A 9,967-nucleotide genomic window follows, 5' to 3' on the forward strand; every position below is an offset into this window, starting at 1 on the left:
GGTCCCCAACAGGTGCCCAGCTCCGTCCTCAGGTGTGAGAACAGTCTGGACAGAGGGAGCACATGTGAACTGAAGGGGGAGGCTGGCAGTTAAACCCCGGAACCCGCACCCTCCCCCCGCCATGCCCTCCGACCTCTCGCCCCACCTTCTGACAGGGCAGCCGTGCTGGGCCATCTAATAAGTGGGGAGGCAGCACCCCCTCGCCCTCTCCCCACCATATATGGGGGCTCTAGTTGTGACTCCAATTATTGACCCCACACCATCACTTTTAGCTTGAAGGGAGAGAGCTGTTTTGTTTGGCTCTGTTTTCAATTGGCATTAAGGTCTCCTGTGGGCCCACCCGGCCCTGAACCCCCCGCCCTGAACCCCGGCCCGGACCCCGGTCCTAAACCCTGGCCCTGACCCTGACCCTGACCCCAGCTGAACCCTGGCCCTGACCCTGAGCCCTGGCCCTCACACTGAACCTCGGCCCGGACCCCGGCCCTGACCCCAGCTGAACCCTGGCCCTGAACCCTGGCCCTGACCCTGGTCCTGAACTCCGGCCCTGAACCCCAGCCTAGACCCTGGCCCTGAACCCTGGCACTGACCCTGGCCCTGATCCCGCCTGAAGCCCGGCCCTGACCCCAGCCCTGATCCCGGCCAGACCTTGGCCCAGGCCCCTCCAAAGCCCAACACAAACCATGAACTTGGCTGCCCCCTCACAGGTCACAAGAGCCCAGAGTCCCGAGCCTGCTCGTCTTCTCTGCTCAGGGTCGCAGTGCTGCTGGGGGAGGACCGCAGGCTGAGCCGAGGGCTGGCCTCGGGCACTCCAGGCTGCTCACCCCCTCCCACCCTGCCCTTCCTGCTCCCAGAGGCTGCTCCAAAGACAACGCCTTGACCAGTGCCATGGCTGAGAACACCTGCACCGTCCGCGTGACTGAGCCCAGGTGAAGCCTCCGCATACACCATCACCATGTGGGGTGTGGATCAGAGACCCACTCGTCCGGCGGCTGCCTGAGATCAAACCTGTCCCCCGCCAGCCTGGAGGGATGTCACTGTCTTCCGTCTCTCCCTGCCCTCCACTAATGGGGTTGGTTATAGATCACACCCAAGGAGCCTGCACCCTCGACCCTCAGGTCTGGCCAACAGAGGGGGAGCCCTAGGAAAAGGGGCAAGTGCCCCATCAGGAAGAGCATGGGCAGGGTCATCTGAATGACCTCGGAGGGCTTGCGGGCTCCTGGGAGGAACTGAGCCCGTGAGTGCATTTCAGGGAGACGCAGGTGCTCCCGCCCTACAGGTGGGAGGTCCAGGGCACCTGCCTCTTGGGGCTTCCCCGCTGACCCTGGGGACCAGGAGAGAGGCTGGGCCCCGAAGAGGGCTCCCGACCCAGCCTGCCCCCGTGTCCTTCCCAGGTGCTTCCATCCCCAGTCCTGCCCTGCCCCCTGCCCCATGTCCTCACCCCGACCCCTCCCTCCTGCACCTCTGCTCTCCGCTGACTCCTCTGGCGGCCCGGGGATCCCAGCGAGACTGTGCCCCAACCCCTCCCATCTGGAGGTGCAGGCCGGCTCTGGCTGCCCAAGTGAGGGCATCTGGCACCATCAGAAAGTTCCACAGAGGGACAGCTGACCTGACCTTCTGGCCTTGACCTTGGCCTTGACCATGACCTTGGTCCAAGTCCCAGTCCTGCTGCACTCACCCCAGGTAACCCCTCCACTCTGCCTCAGACACACCCAGAGGGCGCCCCCAGACCCGGGCTGGGCCCCAAACACAATCACCCCGCAGCTGGTTAACGTGAGCTCCTGGTTTAAGCGGGAAGACGGACAGAGCACCCCCTTCAGACTTCAGCTCCCACGTGTGGGTCTGGGGTCTGCCTCCAGGCTCCGTCACTCGCCAGCTCAGTGGTCAGGGTAATGTTCTAAGAGGCAACGCTGTGGGCCTCAGTTTCCCTTTCTCACCTCACAGGGACGTCCTAAGGGGGACCGCAGACCCTTTGCGGGCTGTGGAGTGACGGACCGTTTCCCAATTTCTTTATCCCAGAATTGGGGGCTCCCCGGGGCCACCGACCACCTCTCCCCGGCCAGGAAGGGCAGTTCCCCCGACACCGTGGGCTCGGGGCGTGCGACGTCCTTACACAGGGCTCTGCGAGCCCCGCCCGCTACTGCGACCTACTTTCCTTCCCGGCCCCGTAAAAGTGAGTTTGCTCTGTGCTGACGCACTCGTCTCTTTATTAGGGCAAACCGGGCCCTGGGAGGCAGCGTTGCAGGCCACGGCTGGCAAGGTTGCCATGGAAATTATCCACTTTCACTGAATTATTCATTTATGCAGTCCAGCTAGGACGTCCCCCAGGCTCACGGCTGTGACAGACAGACCCTCGGACGGACAGGCGTGTGGCAGAGAACGAGGGTGGGGGCCCCCAGCGCCTGCTCTGGGCTGCGGGGACTCGATCCACAGTGATTTCCTGCCCAGACTCGGACTCCAGACCCTGAGGGGACGAGCCTCCTCCCCCGACCCCATTTCAAAACACAGAGATGGCCATCAGACAACTCAATCGGAAAAAGATCAATCGGAAAAATCAGCCCGGAATCATGCTCACCACAACGTTACCGGGGTTGTTTCTGGGTAATAATATTTTGGGCAATCTTTTTTGAGTTTACTTATTTTGAGAGACAGAGAGACGGGGTGGGGGGAAGAGGGGAGAGAGGGAGAGAGGGAGGGAGAGAGGGAGGGAGAAAGGGAGGGAGAGCGCATATGAGAAGCAGGGAAGGGGCAGAGAACAGGAGAGACACGATCCCAGAAGCCTCTGCACCATCATCACAGAGCCTGCCGTGGGGCTCGAACTCCCGCACCCAAGATCGCAACCTGAGCTGAGACCAAGAGTCGGACGCCCAACCGACCGAGCCCCCCAGGCGCCCCCTTGTCTGGGTAGTCTTCGTGCCTTTTGCCCTTGACGTATTTTTATTTTGTTTGAATTCCCTAAAATGAGCACACGTCAGCATCATCTGAGCCGGGGGCAGGGGAAGGCACTTTCGTCGAGTGTCACAATGTCCTCTGTGGCACAGGTGGCAGCCCCCGCTGTGTGCACACCTCCCTGGACACCACGCAGGCAGCACCCGACCCCACCCCCTACCCCTCCCGCCTGCGGCCTCACGGACGCTGGCAGGCGGCCAACCCCAGACCTGCCCGGAGCCCAGAAGCTCGATCGGAGCTCACTCGACACCCCCGCCCCGGCTGCTCTCCGGCACCCACAGGCCGACCGCAGTGCGGGCCCCGATGCACCCTCCCCTCCAGTTCCCGAGAAGCCCCTGAACTGACCAGCAGAGAACAAGTGAACACACGGAGCAGGGCTCATCCGCGCCCGGCACCTGGAGAGCGGAGCCCCCGCCCCTGCGGCAGGGTGCAGGCCCGGAGGGCACTCCGGCAGCAGCGGACGAGGAGGAAGCAGCCCAGAGAGCACCGCGAGTCTCCAACAACGTGGCCTTGACGGGAGCGCTGGGCATCGCTGATGTTACCAGCGTCCAGGGCCCGCTCTCTTGCCGAAGTGTCAGGAGATCGGTAAAGATGGGCCAAGTTGCTTCTGTTGCCCGGAAACTCATAAAAAAGAGAGTCAACCATGGTCAAGAAGGGAGCGTACAGGCCCAGTTACTGGGTGTGCGCGCTGGGACGTAGGTGGGCCGGGCGGAGAGGTTTCGGACTCCACCTCCGCCCCATCCCCAGCCTGGCCCTGACTGTTGCCCAGAGACCTGTGAGGGGCTAATACGAATCACGTGACAGGCAGAGGTTTTAAGTCTATCCCCGGCGGTGCCCGGTCCTGAGCCGTCCGCAGTGGGCGCTCGGTGCCCTTCCGTTGAATCCAGCTCTCGCCGAACGACTTCTTTTTAAAATCACCGCTTAGGGGCGCCTGGGTGGCGCAGTCGGTTGAGTGTCCGACTTCAGCCAGGTCACGATCTCGCGGTTCGTGGGTTCGAGCCCCGCGTCGGGCTCTGGGCTGACGGCTCGGAGCCTGGAGCCTGTTTCCGATTCTGTGTCTCCCTCTCTCTCTGCCCCAACCCCACTCGCACTCTGTCTCTCTGCCTGTCTGTCTGTCTGTCTGCCTCTCTCTCTCAAAAATAAACATTAAAAAATGTTCTTTTTTAAATAAAATAAAATCAACTTTACGGAGATAGGACTTAAAACTGCAAGAATAAATTAGTGCTTTGTAACAGAAGTGATTTCCTCACCAGGCCAACTTTATTGTCCTCACAGCACTTCCCACCATCCACAATCCTGAGGACATAAATACCGGTCCTTACTGGAAACGGCGAGAACACAGACGTTCGCCTCGCTGCTGCCTGGAACTGTGGCTGGCACGCAGAAGGTGTTTAAGAAACACTTACTAAATGAAGAAGGGCACAAGTGAGCCGCAGGGCGAAAACCCACCGAGGAAGAGGGACACGAGTCACGACTTTAAAAGACAGCGAGCATCTGGAGAAGCCGGGAGAGAAGAGTACTCGCCGGGAATGATCAGAGATGAAGGGAGTGCGGACGGCACACACGCATCCAAGAGCAAATGCCTCTGGTTTGCAGACAACAGGGACTCTCCCCACACAGCACAGAGCCCCCTCGAGCTCCTTCTCGGGCTGTGTCCCCACACAGATGGCCACCAGCCCCATGCGGCCACCGCACACCTGAAATGTGACTGTCTGAGCTGAACTAAGTATGTTAAGTATGAAATGTATTTGGAACTTTCAAAGCTTTAGTACAAAACTAAGATACCTCAATAATGTCTATAGTGATCATATGTAAAAGTTATAACATCTGGAATATGCGGGGGTAAATAAAATACATTGTTAGGGGGCGCCTGGGTGGCGCAGTCGGTTGAGTGTCCGACTTCAGCCAGGTCACGATCTCGCGGTTCGTGGGTTCGAGCCCCACGTCGGGCTCTGGGCTGACGGCTCAGAGCCTGGAGCCCATTTCAGATTCTGTGTCTCCCTCTCTCTCTGCCCCTCCCCCGTTCATGCTCTGTCTCTCTCTGTCCCAAAAATAAATAAAAACGTTGAAAAAAAATACATTTAAAATCACCGCTTACTGGAAGCCTCCTGTGGAGGCTTGGCTCATGTCGTGGCCCATAAGCCGTGACGCCCGGGCCACAAGGTGCTGGCGGCCACTTTTCAGAGACGAGGAAACGGTGTTCGCAGAAATTAACATAAGCGTCCGAAGTTCCCACGGTACATCGGTCGGCTGTCGTGATGTTAATGCTGTGCGACAAACACCCCCAAACCCCACAGGCCACAAGCGCTTGCTTCTCCTGACGGTGTGGCTCTGGTGGGCTCGGCCCAGGGCTGCTCCAGGGGCCCGTTCGACTTCCTGAGTCCAGCGCTCCGCCGGGACACAGGACCCTCGTGGCAGACGGCAGAAGACGGTAAACCAAAGCAAATGTGCAATAGCCAGTTCGTGAAACCAAGCCCCACACGAGTGGGAAAAGGGACACATCTGGAATCTTTAGCTGGGAGTGACTGTAAGGTGCCACTGCAAAGGGCGTGGGAGCATGTTAGCAGCAGGGTTAGGAAGTGGGAACCACAGGATGCCAAACCCAAGTGAGCTGCTGGCCTTACTCAGTCCTTCTCCCTGGGCAGAGCCCGAGCTGGCAGCTCCTGGGTGTCGGTGGCTCTCACAGGGATGGAGGGATGAGGGATGGATAGAAGGGGAGGGAGGGATGAAGGAAGGGAGGAAGGGAGGAAGAAGAAAGGAAGGAAGGAAGAGAGGAAGAAGGAAGGAAGGGAGGGAGGAAGAAGGAACGAAGGGTAGACTGATGGAGGGAGAGACAGATGCGTGGATGGATGGAAGGATGATGGAGGAAGGGAGGGAGGGAGGGGCCTGCGAGTTAGGAGCCCTCACGAAGAGACCGTCTGGGGCCCCTGGTGCACGCCCCACGGGCATGGAGCTACAGCCCCCCGACCTGGCCTGGCCGGGTGGGAGCCAGCCCCCCACCTGAGTGGATTCGGCAGCGGCACCTGCTGCCAGCCCAGCGGGGCCGCTGACGCCACTGCTCCCCCCGCTTCCGCGTGTGCAGGTGCCCCAACACCTGCGGCAGTGAGCCCCACATTCAAGTGTGAGATCAGGGAAATCTTACAGTGAACTAGGGAGACCAGCGCGGGCCTCTCGCACCCGCCCCTCACTGTGGACCCAAGGGGAAGATTTGCCGCCTCAGCAGGAGGAGGATTTTTTCTCCCCGCCTAGCAACAGCCCAGCCAATGAGAAGCCACCACACTTCCGGCTCCCACCCTAGTCCAATGGGCTTTGTGTTTACAAAAGCCCCCGCCCCCACCCCCACAGAGGGGCCTCCCACCCTGTCCTGTGTGGGTTTCAGTGAGTAGTTCCCTGCTCGCCCGCATAGACCCAGCGGTGCTGGTGGGACAGCTGGCCGTTTGTTTGCAGGAGACAGGCGCGTGTTCCCACACCTGGACCGGCATCTGGGCAGCTTGCCTCCAGCATCTGGAGCTCAGGCCACCCCAAACCGGGCGTGGCAGTTGGGGACAGCCAGTGTCCTGGGTGTGGGGTCTGTCGCCCCCGAGCTCCAGTCCTGGCCCCGACACCCACGAGCTCATCTCGGGGCCTCGGCTTCCCTGTCTGTAACGGGGAGGGGGTGTGTGCCGCGGGGCGTGCTCAGGGCTTCCCCGGCTGGCACCCCGGTGGTGGTGTTTCCCACTCGACGTCTGACCGTGCGGTGGGCAAGCCCCGTCCCCCCGGCTCTCTCCCCGCCTCACCCCTCCCTGTTGCCTGCCGCTTTCCACGTGGTGGATTCTAAAGAAGCACAGACAGCCAGAGGGGTGGGACCCGTGGCTGGGCCCTGTGTCTCTCCGTGGCCTCCGCGCAGGAAGCAGGCTGAGGCTGACCTGTGCCACCTGCACGGGGCTCGGAGCCGTCTGATTCCAGGACTGTCCCCACGAGCCCACGCCAGTCCTGGACGAGGAGTCTGTGGACACAGAAGGTGGGCCGAGTGGGGGCCACAGACGCCGCAAGAGGGTTAAACGCGCTGAACCCCTGAGCAGAATCTGCATTCCGCGAGGTCCCCGAGGCGGGTCCTGTGCACACGACAGCTGGAGAAGCGCTGACAGAGTGGAAGCTGCGTCTGCCCTGTCCCCTCAGGCTCCTTTGCTGTGTTCGCCACACACCAGCCCTACACGGCCCTTTGTCTGCGCTGGAGGGCGGCCCGCGGGCTGCTCCAGGCGCCTCTGCCTGCGGCACCGACAGGCAGGGGGCCTGTGAGTTTGCAGCCCTCCACCCAGAGCTTCTAGAACGTTCGCAGCTCGTGGGGCCCAATGGCTCAGTAACTTCTTCCCAGCGATTACTCCGAGGCCAAAAGAAATACCTGACAGTTTCCTTGATTAGCTAACGAGGTCCAGACAATGTCACAAATATTTATATCCTAACCGCTCCACAGCTGGGCTGAAAATACGGTCGGTACGCAGGAACTGAAACAAAGATAATATTTCTGTTTCATACATAAACAAGCAGAACTCTTACTAACGGGACATGTGTGCCTGTTGGACACTGCACAATTTCTCAGTTCCTAGACTCACACTGGACACCACCACCCTGGTCGCCTTTCCCACATAGATTCTCACACAGAACTTGCTTTGTATCCCAGTAGCGAGTTTTAACAGATATGACATCGCCCAAAGGAACACAGGACAATCTCACGTAGAAGCTGTGGACCGTCTGCAGCCTGGCACCTGACGGCTGTGGGGCTGGCACATAAATACCCCCGCTGCCTCGCCCTGGCGGCCTGACCTGAGGGGTGGCCGCTGCTGGGCGGAATCACAGCCACCATCAGGGGTGAGGGGGACCTGGCCTTCCTCTCCTGCTTCAGCGCTCTGCCCGCTGGCTTTTTTGGGAGCGCCTCCTGAGCGCCTCCTTTCACGGGACGGTCCTCACCATGAACCCTCCCCAGGGCAGATGACCAGAAGAGGGGGGCCAAGGCCAGTAGGAGGCTATCCACAGGCGAGCAGGGTGTCTGGCCACGGTTGGTGGCAGAGCCCTGAGGGCAGGAGCCGAGGAGGCGGGATCAGCAGCCCCGGCCACCCACGGCCTGTGCAGGGAGGTGAGCCCTTTGGGAGACACCAGTGCAGCCACCTGAAGGCAAGAGTTGGGTGGGACGGGGTAGGTGCCGCAGGCTTTCTCCCCAGGTGCAGAGTTCAAACCCTGAAATCCCGGTTCGAAGACAGGAGAGACAAGCACTCTTGCAAAAGATTCTGCTCGGGGCGCCTGGGGGGCTCCGTCGGTTGGACGTCCGACTTCTGCTCAGGTCATGATCTCGCAGTTCCTGAGTTTGAACCCCTTGCCCAGCCCTCTGCTGACAGCTCAGAGCCTGGAGCCTGCTTCCGATTCTGTATCTTTCTGTCTTTCTCTCTCTCTCTCTCTTTAAAAATAAACATTAAAAAGAAAAAAAAAAAAAGATTCTGCTTAAACGTGCACTTGGTGTGCCGTTCCCCAGCTCCGTTCACCCCTAATAACTATACTGATTCCTCCACTTTCCGCGTAAAGATGTGTCTGGAGGCTTGTGCTCGTCGTCAGACGACGTGCCCCACAACGTGCCCTCCGGCTTCCGGAGCCTGCGTGACTCCCAGCAACACAGCTGCTCCCCGACATCCCAGCTGCCGCGCTCTGGGGGCTATGACAGCTGGGGGGTTTCTGCTGAGGGCCCGGTGGGGGCTGCCTTCCCACCCAGCACCCCATTTGTCGCTCCCGAAAATCTCGAGAAGTGAGGATTAGAGCCATTTTACAGGCAAGAAACCTGAGGCTCAGATACATCTTCTCAATGCAACACACGTGAACCATGGTGGTGAATTTTATGCATCAGCCCGGCTGGGCCACAGGCGCCCAGACCATCAGTCGAACGCTCCCTGTTCTGGGTGTTTCCCCAAGGGTGGTTCTGGGCAGAACGGACATTTAACACGGGTGGGCCTCATGCCAGCCCTGAGGAGCAGAAGGGAACACAGAGGCAGGGCCCTGAGCGAGGGAGATGTCCCCGGCAGCCTCCCGTGCCCTTCACCCACATCCCGGGCTCTCCTGGGCGTCCGGCCTGCAGCCCCACCGCAGACTTGGGCTCACAGGAGCCAGTTCTTTCTACCAAAGCCCTTTCTAGAGAATCTGCATCCGACGGGCCCTGTTTTCCTGGAGAAGCCTGGCTAACACATACGCTGAACACCTACTATGCGCCAGTCACGCTAGAATGCATGGGGGGGAGGGGGCCCACAACGGCCGAAAGGAAACCCGGCTGGCCTCGCCCGGACATTCGGTGGGCAGGCGGTAGTGGGCGTGGCCAAGACAGGGTGTGTCTCGGGGCACCTCGCCCGGCGCTGGGCAAGGAGAAGCCGGCCCTCAGGCTCCCGAGGCACGAAGGTCCCGCCAGGTGTCTGAGACGCCAAACAGCCACGCACAGGGAGTGACCGTGAGCCAGAGGCCCCGCACCATCAGTCCCAGGGGCGCTCGCAAGGGCTTTGGGGAGTACCCCTCCCCCCGTGCTGAGGCATCCCAGGAGGCTCTGACCCAAGGTCACACACCCAGCGGAAGGCAGAGCAGGTCCGGAGCCCGAGGCCGGCAGTCTCCCCACCTATTTCCCTGCGCCGTGGGCTGGCCGTGGGGGTGCCGGACACAGGGAAACCGGTTCCCGGTTTGGAGCCCGTGGCGCCTGGGACCCGCTTCGTGCCCCCCGCCTGTGAAGACGGGCCGCTGCCTCTGCCCCCACCGTCCCCGTGATCACTGTGCCGAGGCGTCGCTAACACAGCCGCACGGTCCCGCCAGGCCTGAACCCGCGGCTCCTCCCGTCCCGGGCGTGCAGTCAGCTTTCTGATTCCTCCCCGCGCTCCGGCCGGGCCGGTTCAGACGGGGCTCTGCCTGGGGCAGCCACACGTAGCTGGGGAGGCCCCGGCGACCGGGACTGCTAACGAGCGGGTCTCAGCGGCGTCTGCCCCGCCCTTGCCCAGAACAGCGCAGGCCGAGGCGAGGG

General features: G+C 61.1%; 1 long non-coding RNA gene across 1 annotated transcript; it reads left to right on the forward strand.

The window, feature by feature from the left end:
* The first annotated feature begins 524 nt into the window (after positions 1-524).
* LOC121016079 (uncharacterized) lies at positions 525-2,815 on the forward strand. Its single transcript, XR_005784095.1, has 3 exons — positions 525-1,680; positions 2,017-2,170; positions 2,305-2,815. It is a non-coding gene; the product is annotated as an uncharacterized LOC121016079 (long non-coding RNA).
* Positions 2,816-9,967: the final 7,152 nt, after the last annotated feature.

The sequence above is a fragment of the Herpailurus yagouaroundi genome, unplaced genomic scaffold (genome assembly GCF_014898765.1).
Source record: "Herpailurus yagouaroundi ecotype Mexico unplaced genomic scaffold, PumYag 208, whole genome shotgun sequence".
Lineage (NCBI taxonomy): Eukaryota > Metazoa > Chordata > Mammalia > Carnivora > Felidae > Herpailurus > Herpailurus yagouaroundi.